Consider the following 21056-nt stretch of genomic DNA (forward strand, 5'->3'; position numbering starts at 1 on the left):
ACAGGTTCAATTGGTTTAGTAAGTTTACCCCTTCCACTCCTGTCTGTACCACCTTATATTCCTTTGAAACACCAGACAGACCCAGAAGTGGCCGACAGTAAATTTCAGACCTGTAGAATTTAAAAGTTCAGGTTCTCTGAGCGTTCTGTCGCAGAGGCACTTGTCTGAAACTGATACCTCCCTACAGTTGAGAAACTTTATTTTTATTTTTTATTATATTTTATTGTTTATGCTATTATAGTTGTCCTAGTTTTTCCAACTTTCCCCTTCTCTTCCCTCTTCTTCAGGCAATCTCCACACCATTGTGCCCATGAATTTGCATATATGTTCTTTGGCTACTCTAGTCCATATGCTGTACTTTAAATCCCAGTGACTATGCTGTAACTACCAATTTGTACTGTTAATCCCTTCACCTTGTTCCCAGTTTCCTCAGAATCCTCTCTCCGCTGGTCACCATCCCAATATTCTCCATATCTATGATTCTGTTTCTGTTCTGCTTATTTGCTTAGTTTGTTTTTTAGATTCACTTCTTGATAGATATGTATTTATTGATAGTTTATTGTTCTTATTTTTCAAAGAAGAAGAAGAAGCTTTAACATTTCACATAATATTGGTTTGGTGATAATGAACTCCTTCAGGTTTTTCTTGTCTGGGAAGCTCTTTATCTGTCCTTTGATTCTAAATGATAGCTTTGCTAGGTAGAGTAATCTTGGTTGTAGATCCTTGCTTTTCATCACTTTGAATATTTCTTGCCAATCCCATGTAGCCAGAAAATTTTCTTTTGAGAAATCAGCTGACAGTCTTATGGGGCTCTCTTGTAAGCAACTAATTGTTTTTCTTTTGCTGCTTTTAAGATTTTCTCTTCATCTTTAACCTTTGGCATTTTAATTCTGATGTGTCTTATTGTGGTGTGCTTTGGGTTCATCTTTTTCTGGACACTCTGTGCTTCCTGGACTTGTATGTCTATTTCATTCACCAAGCTCGGGAAATTTTCTGTCACTATTTTTCAAGTAGATTTCCAATTTCTTGCTTTCTCTTCTCCATCCACTATTCCAGTTATGCAAATGTTGGTATGCTTAAAGTTGTCTTAGAGGCTCCTCACACTGTACTCTTTTTTTTTCCAGATTTCTTGCTTTTTGTTGTTCCGATTGGTTGTTTTTTGCTTCCTTATATTCCAAATTGCTGATTTGATTCTTAGCTTCATCCACACTACTGTTGATTCTCTGTATATTGCTCTTTATTTCCATTAGTGTACCCTTTGTTTCTGACTGAATTTTTTAATAATATGGAGGCTACCACTAAGTTCCTTGAGCATCCTTATAACCAGTGTTTTGAACTCTGAATCTAGTAGATTTCTTGCCTCCATTTAACTTAGTTCTTCTTAGAGCTTTGTGGGTTTGGGGGGTTTTGTTTTGTTTTATTTTATCTCATTTTGGCAGCCTCCCTGTGCTTGTATCTATGTATTTGCTACATCTCCCAGGCTTGGCAGTGTGGCCTAAAATAATAGGTGTCTGTAGATTCCAGTGAACTACCTCCCTTATTACCCAAGTTGGGTACTCAAAGTATGCCCAGCACATAGGCTTTTTATACTGTCTTGTAGTTGAGCTTTGATTGCTGTTGGCATGCTCAAGGTCAGCCACTGACTGTGTTCTGTCCAGGTTCACACAAATAAGCTACAAGGTGATCTGCAAATGGCTGCTACTTATTCTGGGCTTAAAGGTGCCCAGGCAAGGCCATGCTGTGAACCAAGGCTGCTAGTGATCATCCTAGGGCAACTTTACAAGAGGTATGGAGCTTGCTGAAGCCAGATGCAGCTTGTTTGAGAGAATTAAAAAAATTTTGAAGTACAGGCCAAGACAAGCCATTCCTATTGTAAAGCCACTGAAAACAGCTTGGGTGGGCCCTAAAGTGAGTGAGAAAGGGCCTCATGGAATCACAAGGGTAGGGCAAACCATGTGAGCCCAGTTTGATGGAGTCTCAGATAGGATACCTGCCTGCCAACTCTGTGGCTCTGTAGGGGAGAGCTCATAAAAGGAACAATGGTCTCTCCAGCAACCTCTTCCATGATGCCAGACAATTCAGTTCCTCCCCATATGTCTCTGACGTTTTTCAATCTGCTGCCCCCACACTGGAGCTCAGAGGGAGTAAGTCTAAGTCAGTCAGTGCATGGGCCCTTAAATAGGAATTGCCTTGGAATCCAGAAGTTTCTGTTTTCCACAGCCTCAATCCCCACTGATTTTTATAGCCAGAAGTTATAGGGACTTATCTTTCTGGAAGTGAGGCCCTAGGCTGAAGGGCACAGTTTGGGGCTGGAATCCCTCACTCTTCTGATATGTCTCCTGATTTTTGTCTGCCACACGAGGGTGTGGGACCAGCCCATTCTGCATCTCCACCCCTTCTACTGGTCTCAAAGTGATTTCTTCTTTAACTCCATAGTTGCTTTCTTCTTTAATTTCATTGTTGTAGGACTTTCATTCAGCTCAATTTCTGATGGTTCTGAATGATGGTTGTTCTATAGCTTAGCTGTACTTTTGATATGGCTGTGTGAGAAGGTGAGCAGGTTTACTTATGGCACCATCTTGACTGGAAATCAGAAAACTTTTACCATATTAGGTTTTATAAATGTGTAGGTCCTGAAGGACTTTCCCAAGTTAAGATCAAGTAATCAACTCACAAACAAAATTACCAAAATCACTGTTATTAGCATCAGTAAGTGTAAACAAGAAATAACAAATTTACACTCATAAAAACTGTAGATGTTTAATATCTTGCAAGTATTTAATAGCTGCATGAATAATTTAAAAATAAGATATTGTCTATAAAGCTGAGTATTTAGCCAAAACCCATTGGCAACAGAAAGAAATGTTTTAAAAAGTCTTCAAAAAATTTAAAAAAAATTAAATTCTGTGGAAGAGTTAAACATCACTTTGATGTAATAAAAAGAGTGCTCATTAACTGAGAGATATTCCCTCCAAAGTTATTCAGCATATAGCAAAAAAAAAAAAAAGATGTGAGACAATACAGAAGAGAGAAGTGAGAGTCTGAAACAGAATAATAAAAACCAACATAAGTCTACTTGCATCCCACATAGACAACTTGAAGTGGATGGAGGAAAGGCAATATTTAATCTCTCTGAAAGAATGAAAACTATGGATCCACATGCATCATAGTGAGCATGACTTTCCCCAAACAGGGTAATCCAAAAGGAAATAACTTGAACGGCTGAAGAGAAAATACAAGGTCATCTCTTGTATAGTATAAAAGTAAAGATATTTTTACATTTAAATTTTGTTGTATTAAATATAATGGTAAAATTTCAATAGCAATCAATAAGAGATTAAAAGTAAAGTGTTTAAAGTTGAAGGAGAGTACGAAGTTAGAGAAACAAATTAAAAATATTAAATCCAGAAAGGTAAGAGAAAAGAAAAAATAACACAAGAAGTAATAAAAAAGTCCAAACATATCAAGAATCAGAAAAACAAACTATATTCAGAATTTTTTTAATTACTTATACAAAATGGTATAAAACTAGATACCAACTAAACTAAAATTGAAAAACATTCAAACACATTGATATTAAACAATAAGTGGGCTAACAATGATTTCAAGGAAGAAATAAAAAGTTACCTGGAAACAAATGAAAATGAACACACAATACTGCAAAATTTATGGGATGCAGCAAAAGCAACTCTGAAAGGAAAGTTCATAGCATTACAGGCCTACATCAAGGAACAACAAAAATCTCAAATAAGTAATCTAAACCTACAACTAACAGAACTAGAAAAACTATAAATAAAGTGCAGAATAAGTAGAATAAAGGAAATAATAAAGATCAGAGAGGAAATAAATGACACAGAGACTAAAAAAGATACAAAAGATCAATGAAACAAAGAGCTGCTTCTTTGAAAAGAAGAAATAGATTAACAAAGCTTTCATTAGACTCAGTAACCAAATATATAAAAACAGAAATGAAAGAGAAGTAACAACTGACATAAAAGAAATACAAAGGAGTTTAACAAAATATTACAGAAAACTATATGCCAATAAATTGAACAATATAGGTGAACTGAATAAGTTCCTAGAAACATACAATTTTTCAAAACTGAATCAAGAAGAGTCAGAAAACCTGAATACACTGATTACAATTAATGAAATGGAAGCAGAAATCAAAACACTCCCAGCAAACAAAAGTCCTGTATCAGATGACTTCACAGGCAAATTTTACCAAACATTTAAAGAACTAACATATATGAAACTATTCCAAAAAATTCATAAGGAGGGAAGACTCCCAAGCTCTTTTTATGAGGCCAGCATTATCCTAAATGTAAAACAAGATACATGACCTCAAAAAACAAAATTATAGGCCAATATCACTGATGAACATAGATGCTAAAATCCTCAAAAAAAGATAAGCAAACAGAATCCACCAATGCACTAAAAGATCATATACCATGACCAAGTGAGATTTATTACAGGGATGCAAAGTTGGTATAATATTGGCCAATCAATAAACATGATACATCACATAAGCAAAATGAAAGATAAAAATCACATCCTCATATCAACTAATGCAGAAAAGGCATTTGATAAAATGCAGTAATGATTTACAATAAAATCTCTCAGCAAAGTGAGAATGATCACATCTCAACACAATAAAGGCCATATATAGCAAACCCACAGCCAATATCATACTCAATGGGCAAAAACTAAAAGCATTTCCCTTAAGGTCATGAACAAGACAGAGATGCCCACTCTTTCCAATCTTATTTAACATAGTACTGAGAGTCCTAGCCACAGCAATCAGGCAAGAAGAAAAAAATTAAAAAACATCCAAATTGGAGAGAAGAAGTAAAATTGTCATTATTCTCAGATGACAAGCTATAGTGCACAGAAAATTCTAAACACTCTACAAAGATTTAGCTCTAATAATAAATTTGGCAAAGTCCTAGGATATAAAAATAATATTTAGAAATTGGTGGCATTTTTATACACCAATAATGAACTATCAGAAAGAAAAGTTAAGAAAACAATCCCATTCACTAATGCAACAACAACAACAAATAAGGTACCAATGAATAAATGTAACCAAGGAGGTAAAACACTTGAATTTGGACAACTATAGGACATTGAAGAAATAAATCAAGGAAGATAAAATAAGAGGTAGCATATATTGTGTTCATTAATTAAAAGATCTAACATCATTAAAAAGGCTGTATTACCCAAAGCAAACCATACTATAAGGCCGTTGTAATCAAAACAGCCTGGTACTGGCATAAGAAAAGGTAAAAGATCAATGACACAGAACAAATAGCCCATGAATCAATCCACACCTTCATGGTCAATTGACATTTTATAAAGGAGACAATGTCATACAATGAACTAAAGACCGTCTCTTCAATAAATGGTATTGGGAAAATTGGACAAATACATACAAATAAGTGAAACTACATTACCAATGTATACCATACATAAGAATAAATGCAAAATGGATAAAAGACTTGAATATGAGTTGCAAAATAAAAAATAGAGTAAACATAGGCAATAAAATCTCAGACATTCCATAGCATAGTATTGCTATGCTCAGACATAGCAATATTTTTGCTAATAGATCTCCTAGGGCAAGGGAAACAAAGGAAAAAACAAACAAATGACACTACATCAAATTAAAAAGCTTTTGTATAGTAAAAGAAACCATAAACAAAATGAAAAGGGAACCCACATCGTAGGATGATGTGGACATGGGCCTGCAATGCCCGTGTCATAATGGATAAAATGAGACATTCACACAGACTACCGGGTCCAGTGGAAGAAAAGGGACAGCATGGCTTTTTCTCTCAAGGGGAGCAAAAGCCACAGCCCTCACCATGACAGGCCTTTATTGGGATTCTCGGCACATTACATTACGGTCCTCATTTACTATGCACTGGTTGCTTTAGGCGGTTACCTTTTACAGAAAACAAAGGAGCCAATGCCACTAATCGCATCACAGAAGAGGGATATTTGCAAATGAAAAGGGCAAAAGTGGCCCTGGCTGGTGTAGCTCAGTGGACTGAGCTCAGGCCTGGGAACCAAACAACCACTGTTTGATTCCCAGTCAGGGCACATGCCTGGGTTGCAGGCCAGTTCCCAGCAGGAGACCCACAAGAGGCAACCATACATTGATATTTCTCTCCCTCTCTCCTTCCCTTCCCCTCTAAAGATAAATAAATAAAATCTTTTTAAAAAAGGGCAAAAGTGTGTGGTTGAACCAGTTACACTCATCCTTGGAAGGTTTAGCATGGATTTTAGAAAGTTACCTTGCAGTAAATGTTTGCCACTCACTGGGGTCTGGGCCCACGCCATGCAGAATGGTATCCTGCAATGGGAGAACATATTAGCCAATGCTACATCTATTAAGGGATTAGTTCTCAAACTATATAAAGACCTCATACAACTCAACACCAGGGAGACAAACAATCTAATTTAAAAAATGGGCAAAGGATCTGAATAGACACTTCTCTAAAGAGGACAAATGGATGACCAATAGACATATTTTTTAAAAAGCTCAATGTCACTAATCATCAGAGAGATTCCCATTACAACCACAATGAGATATCACTTCCCACCTGCCAAAATGGCTCGTATCAATAAATCAACAAGCAAGTGTTGGGTGAGAATGTGCAGAAAAGGGAACCCTTCTATACTGTTGATGCAGATGTGTACTGTTGCAGCTGCTGTGAAAGACGGTATGGAGTTACCTCAGAAACTTAAAAATGGAACTTCTTTTTGACCCAGCAATTCCTCTTCTGGGAATATATCTGAAGATACTCAAAACACTAATTCTAAGGAACATAATGCCCTCATATCTTCATTAGAGCATTATTTAAAATAGTCAAATCTTTAAACCACCCAACTACCCATCAGTAGAGGAGTAAATAAAAAACTGTGGCACATTTACACAATGGAATACTACATGATCATAAAAAAATTTAAAAACTACCCTAGCTGGTATAGCTCAGTGCATTGAGCATAGGCCAAACCAAAGGGTCACCAGTTCGATTTCCAGTCAGGGCATGTACCTGGCTTGTGGGCCAGGTCACCAGTATGGGGTGTGTGAGAGGCAACCACACATTGATATTTATCTCCCTCTCTTTCTCCCTCCTTTCCCTTGCTTCTTAAAACAAGTAAATAAAATATTTTTTTAAAAACTTTACCTTTGCAACAGCATGGTTAGACCTGGAGATTATTATGCTGAGTGAAAAAAAGCCTGTTGGAGAAAGACAAGTATCATTTGATCTCACTTATATGTGGAATCTAATGAACAAAATAAAATGACAAACAAAATAGAAACAGAGGCATGTATACATGGAACAGGCTAACAGCTGTCAGGGTATAGGGGGTAGCAGGGAGTGAATGAAAGAGGGTGAAGGTTTTAGCCCAAAATCATAAACACAGACAACAGTGTGGTGATAACCAAAGGCACAAGTGGGTGGAGGCTAGGTGGAGGTGGGCAAAGGGGGTGGAAAATGGGGACCAAAAGAGACTTTGCTTGGGGCAATGGGTACACAATGAAGTGTACAAAATATTTTATTGAGTTATTACACTTGAAACCTGTGTGTTTTTCTGAACCAATGGTTACAGCAAGTAGTTAACTAATTATTAATAAGAAGGGGAGCAATGTGAATTATTCATTGAGATTAATAGACTGAGGAGCATAATCCTGTTTGTTTAACCAGGAAGTTACAGAGTCACACCCATCCCAAGGAACTACTGGTCTGTTCCCTGCAGGTCACTGGGGAAGGGACTAAGAAAGCAAAGGTAAGCACATGCACAATATAAGTCAAAATGGCTCAGGGGGTGGTGCTTGACCATGGAAGCCTGTCAATCTAACCTGAGAAAGTTATCATTGGCTAGGGGATAGACCCATAAGAAGCCCGCAAAATCTTGGAAAGTAGATTGGTTATTTTGGAAAAAGTTCCTGATTATAACCCAGGGAAACAAAGAAGTTTTCCTTTCTTTCACTCAGTGACCCACACTTGCCCCATTTATTTGCACATTCTTTCTCTTGCCCAGGAACACATACAACCATGTGGGTCTAGCTGCCATGTAGGCCCACAGCAGACTGTGTGGGCTCCAAAAGTTTAAACTTTAATAGGAAACAGAAATTCTGGACCGTGGCCTTTGTTCTGGCCTTGCTGTAGACAAGTTTGGGCTTTTTCCATGGCAGGACAGAGTAAGATGGGAAATTGGAAATCCAGGGGCAGATTTCTACCCGAATAAATCTTGCCACAGCACAATCTCCTGTACTTGGGTACATGAAATGTTTTTCTCATGATCCCATAGAACATTATATTGTGCAAAAAAATTCAAAAAATAAAAAAAATCCAAAATCAGTCATACTAGATTTAACAAATATATTCATTTTTCCATACCTAAAGACAATGGCAGCTGTGTGTACTACCCAACCTACCCAAACTTCCTTCCTAAAAAGTAATGAAACAATTACATACCTAAGAAAACACTACATAAAATTGTGCCCTTGTTATTTATAGTAGTCAGTTCAAGCTGCCATAACAAAATACCACAGACTGGGTCATTTAAACTACAAAAAATGAGGTGGAAGATGGCGGCCGAGTATATGGAAGCTGAAACCACTTGCTCATGCCCCCAAGCACATATTTTCAACCAGTCTTCCAATGAGTAACTTGAACAATCAATGGAATCTTAGCTGAAATGAACTTTTGAAGCCAGGCTGTGCAGAAGAGGCTTTGCACCATCCAACAAGAGATTTTACAAGTAGAAGGGGAAATACCATGAGCAACATTCCTGAAGCAAAGGAAAGAGCAGAAGAGAGAAAGTGCAGCTTAGTGACTCCCAGCCCTCCTAGAACAGGGGTTCCCGGTCCTGCACAGGGAACCCCCAATCCTAATCAAGAGAGACTTGGGAGGATTTACAGTCTAGGAGACTCAGGTTGTACTTACAATGCAAGCAGCATATCCAAGGCTGCAGCACCAACTGCAAGAGTCCAAAAGAAAAATTCTAGCTCCTAAGACTGACAGAGGCACCAGAAGGCTGTGGTGAGCCTTGACCAAGAAAGACTTTTTGCCTCTTGGGGAAACGGAGTGCATGGAGACCTGAGCAAAGGCTCAGAGCTGTAATGTGGGTGCCACATAGGGAGTTTTTTTAAGAGGGTAGCAGAGGTATGGCTGAGCAGGGACCCCACACACATGCAGCCACCCTAACAAAGAGGTTGAATTCAAAGTGCAGTTCGTGCCCACTGAACCCAGCTGGCCAGGAAGAGTAGAAGGCTGCACAGTGAAGGCATTGCAGGGCACAACCCAGCGCTGCTGGTGAGCAGGAGTGGGAGCTGTGTGCACAATGGAGGGTTTGGGTCCGAGCCTCCTGTGGGAGCTGTGAGCCATGAACTGGAAGGGCCAGAGCTGAGCACCTGGGATTCCTCACAGCCAGGCAGGGCCACCCAAACCATGGAAAACAAACCCCTGGGAAAGGAAAGGCATGCCCATCCTCTACCCACAGGATCAGAATCTCTGCAAAACAGTAAGGCCAGGCTCAAGATCCCACAGCCAGGTGCATATTGAGGGAAAAGAATAAGAATTTCCAAGGGAGCCCTTTACGAACTTTTATCAGACACTATCCTGGCTCCTTCTCAGACCCTATTCAACTGAAAACAGCAGAGGAGTGAGATTAGAAATTGGTGCAGCAAGAGGTAGTCAGCCCACCCATCCTCAGCTCTCACTCAGAGCTGCCATTGTCGCCAAGCAAGAAAGAGCTGACCCTTTTACAGAGATTGGTCCCACACGTGAAACAGACAGCTAATTCATCAGAAACTTTAGGGCAGCGGAAATAATCTGGGACAGACCATGATGTGCAGTTCAGGGGTGAGGAACACACCCACCATCTTCCCTGAAGGCTGAACAGTGCTGCCCAGGGGGTGATCCATGGATCCCACCTTCCTGATCACATGAGAGGCCCCCTCCAGATGCAGGTGGAGGTGGTACATGCAGTACTGTCAGATGTTAGGTGAACTACTCCTGGTCCTTGTGCTAATAAAACACCAGCAGGGCACAACAGAGTGGAACAGCCAAGGCTGAAGGAGAAAGCCACAGATTGCGGATCACTTGTAGCCTCAAACAAGCTGCCTAAAGCTAGACTGGGACACTAATTGATATAAGGGACAGATCCTAATGAAGACAATAGGCCAACAAACACTAGGCTCTGCCAAGCTGACTTCTACCCTGTTCTTTTCCATCATTTGCACTATTTTCTCTCCTGCTCACTTTTTAACATTGTTTCTTTGTCTTCAATTTTGTTTTTATTATCTAATTACTTTTATTGTATTTTGTATTTTATATTTATTTTTATTATTTTTAATTTTTATTTAAGTTTTAATTCCAATTTCATAAGTTTTACTCTGCCCTTCTCATGTTCCATTTTCCCTTCATCCCTCTCTTTTTTATTTTTGGTTTAAAATTTATTTTTTCCCTTTCTACACTTTGTTTCTATTCCCCATTTTTACTATTACTTCTCCCTCCATCCTCTCAAAACCATCTTTCTTTCCATTAGACATCTTACATTTTTCTTCCCTTTCTTATAATATTCTCATTGTTGTTCCACCTTTATTAACATTTGCTCAGTTATCATTGATATGGGGTTCTTGTTTCATTTCTTTAGTTTATCCCTAGATAGTCACTATTTTATTCATTTATTTTTTTATTTTTAAATCTCATATATTACTGTTCCCCTGTCCTACTTCATTTGCCTTCTTCTTGCCCTTATTTTCATTTTAATTTTCACCTTCTCCATTTCTTAGTCTTGTTTCTAACCTTTACACTTATGATTTCTTCTCCCTCTATCCTATCAAAATTAGTTTACTTTAGATATCTCACAATATTTTATTTTCTCTTCTTTCCTTTCTTTTTCTTATAACATTATCTCCCTTTCATATTTACCAATCTTTGTTCCTTTGTTGTGGATATCACTGAGGTGGTGGTTTTATTGCAATGTGATTCCTATTTTTTCACTCCAAATCTCATATCATACTATTGCCTTGTCTTACTCCAGTTTGCCATATTCCATCTCTATTTTAGTTATGTGGGAAATTTTATTTTCTCTTTTTTTAGCACCACGCTCTAACCAACTGAGCTAACCTATTTTCTCTCTTTTTTTTTTGCCTTGTTTCTATTCCTTACTCTTATAATTTCTCATCCCCCTACCCTCTCAAAATCATGTTTATTCCCATTAACTCATATTGGTTTTTTTCTTCTGTATAATATTCTCATTCTCTTTTAACTTTGTAAGTCTTAGCTCATTTGTTGTTGATTTCATGAAGTTGGAGGGTATTTTTGCTGGTGTGAATTTTGTTTGCAGGGTCGTCTTGTTTTCTTCTGGCAGCTCCTGTACAACAGCATACAAGACATGGTGGAGGTTGTGATCTCAATCAGCGAGCTGGGGAAAAAACACACCAAGGAATGAGCCCAAAACAACAAAAACCCAGTTACTACCAGAGAACTAACAAAAACTGAATGAAGGGCATTCCTAGAGTATCCAGCTCAGGAGTTCAGTAAACTTCACCATTGAGTCCCACAGGACTCCCACCACAGAAGACCACCCAATGAGATAGGCAGTCATAGCAGATCAATCTAATATGGAGAAACAAAAAGAGCCACTTAAAATGGGGATACAAAGAAACAACCCCCAATCAGCAGGAATGGAGGAATCCCCAGAAACTGTGAAAAATGAAATTCAGGAAAGCAATTTATCAGATATAGAGTTGAAACCAGTGGTTCTAAGGATATTAAAGTAACTCAGTGGGAATGACAAGGAACTTAAAGAGAACTATATCAGCATTAAAAAGGACATAGAAACTATGAATAAGAACCAGACAGAAATAAAGAATACAATATCTGAAATGTAGAATATACTGAAGGAATTACAGCAGGATAGATGAAGCACAGGATCAAATCAGTAAGTTGGAAGACAAGGTAGAAGAAAACACCTAGTCAGTGCAACAAAACAAAAAAGAGTGAAAAAAAACCAAAGATAGTTTAAGGGAGCTGCAGGACATGTGAAATGTAATAATATTTGCATATTTGGAATATTGCAGAAGAAAAAGAAAAGGAGCAAGAGGTAGAAAACCTGTTTGGAAAAAATAAGGACAGAAAACTTCCCTAACTTGTTGAGGGAAAAGGTCATGCAGGTTTAGGAAGCACAGATCAGAATTAAGATAAACCCAAAGAAGCCAACTCCAAGACACATCAGAATTAAAATGGCAAAATTTAAAGGTTCTGTTGAGAATCTTAAAGGCAGCAAGGGAGAAGTAGCTAGTAACATACAAAGGAGTTCCAATAAGGCTATCAGCTGATTTCTCAAGAGAACAACTACAAGCCAGAAGAGAATGGCGCAAAAAATTCCTCCAAGTAATGAAAAGCAAACCTACAACAAAGACTATTCTACCCAGCAAGGCTCTCATTTAAAATGGAAGGTGAAATAAGAAGCTTCCTCCCAATTGTTTTTAAAAGGCTAAGAGAGTACATCTCCACCAAACCAGCAATGCAAAAGATGCTAAAGGGACTGCTTTAAGAAGATAAAGGGCCCTGGCTGGTGTAGCTCAGTGGATTGAGCTTGGGCCTGCAAACCACACAATCACGGTTCGATTCCCAGTCAGGACACGTGCCTGGGTTGCAGGCCAGTTCCCAGCAGGGGACTCACGAGAGGCAACCATACATTGATATTTCTCTCCTTCTCTTCTTCCCTTCCCTTCTAAAGATAAAAAAATAAAATTTTTAACAAAGGAGATGAAGGAAGAGAAAGAAAATGAAATACAAACACAAAGGGGAAAATGGCAATGAATAACTACCTATCATTAATAACCTCAAAATTAAATGGATTAAATACTCCAACCAAAAGATATAGGGTAGCTGAATAAAAAAAAAACATGACCTACATATATGTTGTCTACAAGAGACCTACCTCTGAACAGAAGATTTACACAGGCTTAATGTGAAGGAATGGAAATAAAAATATTCCAAGGAAATCACATGAAAAAAATCTGGTATACCAATACTTATATCAGAAAAATTGACTTTTAAAAAAGGCTATAACAAGAGACAAAGAAGGTCACTACAACTCCTTAAGAGAGTTGTACAACAAGAGGATATAACCCTGGTAAACATATGCACACACCATAGAAGCACCTACATACATAAAGAAAATCTTAGAGGACTTTAGGATGCAGATTGACAACCATACAGTCATCTTAGGGGATTGTAACACCTCATTGTCTACAATGGACAAATCTTCTAAACAAAAAAACTAACAAGGATACTGGGGGCATTAAAAGACACTCTAGACCAAATGGACCAAATTGATCTTTATAGAGCATTCACCCCAAAGAAGCAAATTATACAATCTTTTCAAATGCACATGGATCATTTTCAAAGAAGGACCACATGGTAAGACAAAAAAGCAAGCCTCAACAAATTCAAGGAAATTGAAATTATATCAAACATCTTCTCAGATCATAATACCTTCAAACTGAAAACCAACCTCAAGGAAGACACTGAAAAACATTCAAATACATGGAAACTGATAAACATGTTATTAAAATAATGAATGGGTTAAAATGAAATTGAAGAAGAAATCAAAAAGTACCTGAAAACAAATGTAAATAAACACAAAACAACCCAAAACCTATGGGATACAGTGAAGGCAGTCCTGAGAGGGAAAGTCATAGCAATACAGGCCTACATAAAGAAGGCAGAAAAATCTCAAATAAACAACCTAACCCTACATCCACAAAAACTAGAGGAATGACAACAAAGCCCAGAGTGAGTAGAAGGGAGGAAACAATCAAGATCAGAGCAGAATTAAATGACATAGAGACTAAAAATACAGTTCAAAAGATAAATAAATCCAGGAGCTGTTCCTTTGAAAAGATAAACAAAATTGACAAACCTTTAACCACATTCATCAAGAAATAGAGAGAGGACCCAAATAAATAAAATCAAAATGAAGAAGGAGAAATAACTCCAATACCACAGAAATACAAAGGATCGTGAGAAATTACTATGAACAACTATATGCCAAGATTTGGACAACCTGGGCAAAATGGATAAATTTCTAAGAACATATAATCTTTCAAAACTGAATTAAGAAGAAGCAGAAAGCCTGAACAGACCAATAAAAAACTAGGAAAAATGAAGCAGTAAAAAAAAAAACAAAACTCTTTGCAAAAATAAGACCCAGACAGAATGGCTTCACAGGAAAATTTTACCAAACATTCAAAGAACAACTAACTCCTATTCTCTCAAACTACTTCAGAAAATTCAAGATTAGGGAAGACTCCCAAACTCTTTTTACTTTGTTATCCTAGGCCAATGTTATCCTAATTCCAAAACCAGATAAAGACAAAACAAGTAAAAAAAGTACAGGCCAACATCTCTGATGCACATAGATGTTAAAATCTTCAACAAATATTGGCAATTTGAGTCCAGCAATATACTAAAAAGATCATATGCCATAATCAAGTGGGATTTATTCCGAGGATTCAAGGACAGTTAAACATTCTCAAATCAAGAAAAGTAATATACCACATAAACAGAATGAAAGACAAAAACACATGTTCATATCAATAGATGCTAAAAAAGCAATTGATAAAATCCAGCACCCTTTTATGATAAAACCACTCACCAAAGTGGGAATAGAGAGAGCCTATCACAACACAATGAAGGCCATTTATGAGAAACCTACCGCCAACATCATACTCAATGGGCAAAAAATTAAAGCTTTCCCCCTAAGATTAGCTATAAGAGGAGTATGTCTGCTATCACCATTTTTATTCAACATATTATTGGAAGCTCTAGCCACAGTGATCAGACAAGAAAAATAAATAAAAGGTATCCACATTGGAAAGGAGGAAGTAAAGCTGTCACTGTTTACAGATGGCATGATAGTGTACATAGAAAACCCTGTAGTCTCCACCAAAAACTACTCAAACTAATAAGTGAATTTGGCAAAACAGTAAGATAGAAACTCAATATTCAAAAAATGATGACAATTTTGTATACCAACAATTAACTATCAGAAATAGAAACTAGGAAAAAATCTCATTTATTATAGCAACAACAAAAATAAAGCACCTAGGAATAAATTTAACCAAGGAAGTAAAAGACCTGTACTCAGAAAACTATAGAACACTGAAGAAAGAAATTGAGGAAGATACAACTAAATGGAAGCATATACACCCTTCTTGGATTAGGAGAATCAAGATTGTTGAAATGTCCATACTACCCAAAGCAATGTATAGATTTAATGCAATCCCTATTAAAATACCAATGACATATCTCACTGATCTAGAACAAATACTCCAAAAATTTCTATGGAACCAAAAATGACACAAAAGAGCCATGGCAATCTTGAGAAAGAGGAATAAAGTTGGAGGGATCACAATAGCTAATTTAAAACTATACTACAAGGCTACTGTATTCAAAACAACCCCTGTACTGGCATAAGAATAGACATATAGATTAATGGAACAAAATAGAGAGCCCAGAAATAGGCCCATGACTCTATGGCTAATTAATATTTGACAAAGGGGGCATAAGTATACAATGGAATAAAAATAGTCTCTTGAACAAATGGTGTTGGGGGAAATAGACTGGTCCATGCAAAAACATGAAACTAGACCACCAACTTATACTATACACCAGAATAAAATCAAAATGGTAAAACACTTAAATATAAATTATTATGCCATAAAAGTTCTGGTGAAAAACATAGGCAGTAAAATTTCAGATGTCCCATGTAACAATATTTTTGCTGATATTATCTCCTAGGGCAAGGGAAATAAAGGACAAAATAAACAAATGGGACTACACCAAATTAAAAGGCTGCATGGCTAAAGAAACCATCATCAAAGTTAAAAGGTAACCAACCATATGGGATAACATATTTGCCAATGATACATTGAACAAGGGTTTGCTCTCCAAAAAAAGATAAAGAATTCACATGACACAACACCAGGAAGACAAAAAATCCAATTTAAAAATGGGCAAAGGACCTGAATAGACACTTCTCCAAGGTGGACATACACAGGGCCCATAGACACATTAAAAGATGCTCAACATTACTAGCCATCAGAGAAATGCAAATTAAAACCACAATGAGATATGATCTCATCCCTGTCAGAATGGCTTTTATTAATAAATTAACAAACAAGTGCTGGCCAGGATGTGGAGAAAGAGGAACCCTAGCATACTGTTGGTGGAAACACAGACTGGTATAGTCGTTGTGAGACCTGCTTTAAAAATTTAAAATGGAATCTCCTTTAAAAGATAAAAAATGGAACTGCCTTTTGACTCAGTGATTCCACTGCTGGGTATATACCCTAAGAATCCCAAAACACCAATTCTAAAGAACTTATGCACCCCTACCTACATTCATAGCTGTGCTATATACAATAGCCAGGTGCTGGAAACAAGTGTTTATCAGTAGATGAGTGGATCAAAACACTGTGGTACATTTACACAATGGAATACTATGTGGCAGAATGAAATAAGGAAATCCTCCCTTTTGCAACAGCATGGATGGAACTGTAGAAATTTATGCCAGTCGGTGAAAGACAAATACTGTATGATCTCACTCACAAGAGGAATCTAATGAACAGACTGAGGGCTGCCAGAGGGGAGGAAGGAGGGAGATAATGGTGGAGAGAAATTGAAGGGACTAGTCAAAGAATGTATACAAATGACCAGTGGACATGTACAATGGTGTACAATTGACTGTAATAGTGGGGGTTGGATTGGATGGAAGAGGGTAAAGGGGGAAAAATCTGGACAACTGTAATAGAATAACAATAAAAAAATAAAGTGAACATAAAATATTTTTTTTAAATAATAAGTTATTTCTCACAGTTCTGGAGGCTAAAAGTCCTAGATCAAGATCTGGAGAAGTTTGTTATTGGGTGAGGGTCTTCTTCCTGGTTTACAGACTCCTCACATGTTTTGTCCTCACATGACATTTCCCCTGAGCACACAGGGAGAGGGCTCTCTGGTGAACCCTAATCCTATAGCGTCAGGGCCCCACTGTTATGACCTCATTTAATCCAAATACAGCCGCATTAGGGGGTTAGGGCTTCATATGTGTATTAGAAATTCAGTTCATAATATCAAACCCCGATTCGCCCAAATTATGTCTTTCAAATATACAAAATATACTCCTTACATCTCACAGCCCCAAAAGACTTCATTTATCCAGCATCAAATATAAAGTTTAAAGTTCAAAGTCTTATCTAAATATCATATAAATCAGATAGGAGTGAGACTCCAGGTATGATTCATCCAGAGGCAAAATTCCTCTCTATCTGGGAACTTATGAAACTACCCAAGTTATCTGCTTCCAAAATACAATTATGAGACAGGTATAGGATAGACATGCCCATTCCAAAAGAAGAAACGGGGGAAAAAATAAAGCTTAGCAATGCAGATTTCCATTAGATCTTACAATTGCAGAATAGCCCTCTTTGGTTTGATGCTTTGCTCTCCAAGGCTCTGTGAGGGCAGCAGTACCTCTAAGGCACTGGGCAGTAGCACCCTGGACTCTGAAAAAAAAAGGCCCAAATCTTTGAAACTGAGGAGGAAGTAGCCTGTGCCCTCAGGGGGCACGGCAGCCCTGTTCATCTCTGAATCATCTTTGGGGTCATTCTTGCCTTTCCTTCAAGGATGCTGCATGTTCACAGTGGGATAGTTCTATTGTCTGGTCCTGCGAATTCTAAGTATGACAACTTTCTTTCATTTTGTTCTATGTTTTCTGTCCTTTTTAGTGCCAGCTGGCAGTGTTCCTACTTGTACAATCTTATCTATTTCTGGCTTCTTTTGAGGTGGCTTTTTAAATTCACAGTTCACACCCACAGTAGTCTCCTTATCAAAAGGTTGTTCAGCCACACCTTTAACGGACTCACTAAAAGAAACTTCCTCATTTTTTGCAATATAGATAAATGGAAAATTTTCCAAAATTTCAAGTCTTAACAATGTCTTTGATTTATCTTACTTCTCTCACATTTTACCATAATAGTCAGGAGGACTCAGTCCACACTTTCAACATTTTGCTTAGAAATCGCATCAGCTACGTATCCAAGCTTGTCACTCACAAGCGCTCCTTTCCACACAACACTGGAACACAATTCAACCAAGTTCTTTGCCATTTCATAAAAACAATTCCCTTTCAGGAGGGGAAAAAAAAACACTCTGATGTCTCAGTTCAAAGGCCATCAGGCAGGAAAGAATTCTGTCTAATTTGTGGAGAGTCAGCTTTTTTGTTCTATTTGGTCTTCATCTGATTGGATGAGGCCCTCCCACTAGGACACTCTGCTTTATTCGGTTTATGGATTTAAATGTTGACCTCATCCAAAAAACACTCTCACAGAAACACCCAAAATACCTGGGCACTTCAGCAGACCACGAAAGTTAACACATAAAGTATATAAAATTAGCCATCACACTAGTACTTGAAGGCAAAGAATGCTGAAATTGAAAAAAAAAAGGTTGAGAGTAAAACAAGAAAATTCACCAAGTGCCTGTGCGCAATCTCTCTACCCCATCCCTACAGCGCCCAGCTAAAAAGGCTTTTCAGTGAACAAAGGCAGACTGGGGTGGGAGGGGGATAATCTAAAACAGATCATTTCCAAGGAAGAAATAGAAAATATTACATGAAATTATCATCCTAAGAAGCACCAAATCCAAATGATTTCACAATGACACTCCAAATCTTCAAACAGCAGATAATCTCAATGCAGAAGGAATTATTCAAAAGTACTGAAAAAGAAGGATTTATTCCTAGGTATTTTATTCTTTGTGAATCAATTGTAAATGAGATTGTTTTTCTTAATTTCCCTGTTAGTTCATTATTGGTATATAAAAATTCCACTGATTTTTGGATATTAATTTTGTATCCTGCTACTTTGATGAATTCATTTATCAGTTCTAGTAGTTTCTTGGTGGAATCTTTAGGGTTGTCTATGTACAGTATCATGTTCTTCCTTTCCAATTTGGATTCCTTTTATTTCTTCTTGTCTGATAATAAAATAATAATAAAGAAAAATAATAAATACATTTTAAAAATGAAAAGGAAGGACAAATCCTAAATTCCTATTTTGAAGTAAATATTGTTAAACCAAATAAAGACTGTGCACAGAATAAAAACAAATACCAATATCACTAATAGAGATAAATTAACACAGAATCCAACATTATTTTAAGAAAGTAATAAGCAATGACCCAGTGGGTTATGTTCCTAGAATATGTTGATTCAATATTATAGAATATATTAATATCATCCATCATATTAACAAATATAAAGGGGAAAACATGATTATCTTCATATATGCTGACAAAATCTTTGACTAAATTTAATGCCCATTCATTATTAAAATATTCAAGAAAATAGGAACTGAGAGATAGTTTTATAACATGATAATATTCCAATCTGTGTAGAGAAAGAGCAAGAGATAAAGATAGGAATAGAAATACTTATGTCCTAAAGCCAGAGAGGAATAGAAATACTCATGTCCTAAAGCCAGAATCTTATTTAATGGGAAAACACTACATCAGAAACAAAGCAATTACTTCATCTCCACTGCTATTCAACATTATACTAATCTATTATCAACATGATTAGACAAGAGAAAGCAATTAATGGCATATGAATGTATAAAGAAGAACTATATTTCCAGATAATATTACACCTATAAACTCCTAGAGAATCAGTGATAAAACTAACTTAAATTGTAAAAAAAATTAAATAACATGTCAGAGTATAAAATTAATAGCCTTCATGTACCTACACAATAAATATTTAGAAGACATATTGTAGAGAAAACCTCATTTACAATTGCAACAAAGAAATAAATACTTAGAATTAAATAATTAGAACTAAATTTTAAGAATTAAATAAATACTTAGAATTAAATAAATACTTTGAACCTGGAATTAACAAGAAATATGAAAAATCTATATGATGACAACTTTAAATTTTTCCTGAAAGATATAACAGTTGGTTTGAAAAAATGGATAGACAGACCCTTTTGGGGTATGATAACAACACTGTGGAGTTGTCAGTTCTTTCTAATTTAATTTATAAATTCAATGCAATCCCAATAAACACATCAAAGAGAGATTTCAAGTATTTAAGCAAATTGATACTAAAGCTCACATAGAATAACAAGAATGCAAGGTTATCCAGGAAAACAATGGAAAAGAGAAAATCTAAAAGAAAAACAACTACTCCTATCAAATATTAAAATATACTATAAAAACTCCACAGTAATTAAAACAGTATGATGTTGGCACTTAAATGGGCAAATAAATCAGTGGAACAGAATAGAAATCCAGGAACAAACCCCTAAAATAAAACAACCCGAATGCCATCGACTTGAGAATAGATAAATAAGTAGTGGTAAATACATAAAATAAAATATTGTACAGCAGGAAAATCAATGACCTACAGGCTCATTGACAACATGGATAAATTCCCGAATTCTAACAATGAATGAAAGGATGTCCCCAAAGTTTACATACACAAGTTTTAATAAACTACAAAAATAAGTAGAGAAAACATATATTTTATGCATATATCTTGTGTGTGGTCAAACTTTTTTTAAAAAGTAAGTGAAAAATAAACACAAAACTTAGCACAGGTGGGTTAGATAAACAGAGAGAGAAGGTAAGAAAGGAACATATAAATATATGTAAGTTACTACATATGTTTCAGTTATTGACTTGGGTAGCATATTCACTGATATTGATTGCATTATAAAAATAAATACATACTAAGTAAATTAAATAAGAAATGACACTAGCTAGAGCAATAGTCACTTGGGAGGTTGGACTAAATAAATTATTTTAAATGTAGCAAAAATATATAAGACAATAAGCTAATAAAATTTTTTTAATATTTGGAGTACGCACCCAAAATTTAATGTTCCTCTAATAATATTTCTAGAAGCAAATAACAGAAATAATGAAAGAGAGGCAGTACTACAAAAAATGGTAAATTATTTTTCA

General features: G+C 36.4%; 2 long non-coding RNA genes across 2 annotated transcripts in view; both read right to left on the bottom strand.

Annotated features, from left to right (window-relative positions):
- Nucleotides 1–7245, bottom strand: part of LOC128627901 (uncharacterized) — a 66584-nt gene extending 59339 nt beyond the window's left edge. Inside the window, exons 1-2 of the long non-coding RNA XR_008392197.1 lie at nucleotides 7194–7245; nucleotides 6297–6355 (exon numbers count right to left, since the gene is read on the bottom strand). This is a non-coding gene — a long non-coding RNA (uncharacterized LOC128627901). The remainder of the gene's footprint in view (nucleotides 1–6296; nucleotides 6356–7193) is intronic.
- A 3190-nt stretch (nucleotides 7246–10435) lies between these two features.
- Nucleotides 10436–21056, bottom strand: part of LOC128627882 (uncharacterized) — a 78677-nt gene continuing 68056 nt past the window's right edge. Inside the window, exon 3 of the long non-coding RNA XR_008392177.1 lies at nucleotides 10436–11445. This is a non-coding gene — a long non-coding RNA (uncharacterized LOC128627882). The remainder of the gene's footprint in view (nucleotides 11446–21056) is intronic.

Source organism: Artibeus jamaicensis, unplaced genomic scaffold (genome assembly GCF_021234435.1).
Source record: "Artibeus jamaicensis isolate MK-2021 breed Jamaican fruit bat unplaced genomic scaffold, CSHL_Jam_final contig_482, whole genome shotgun sequence".
In the NCBI taxonomy this organism is placed as follows: Eukaryota; Metazoa; Chordata; class Mammalia; order Chiroptera; family Phyllostomidae; genus Artibeus; species Artibeus jamaicensis.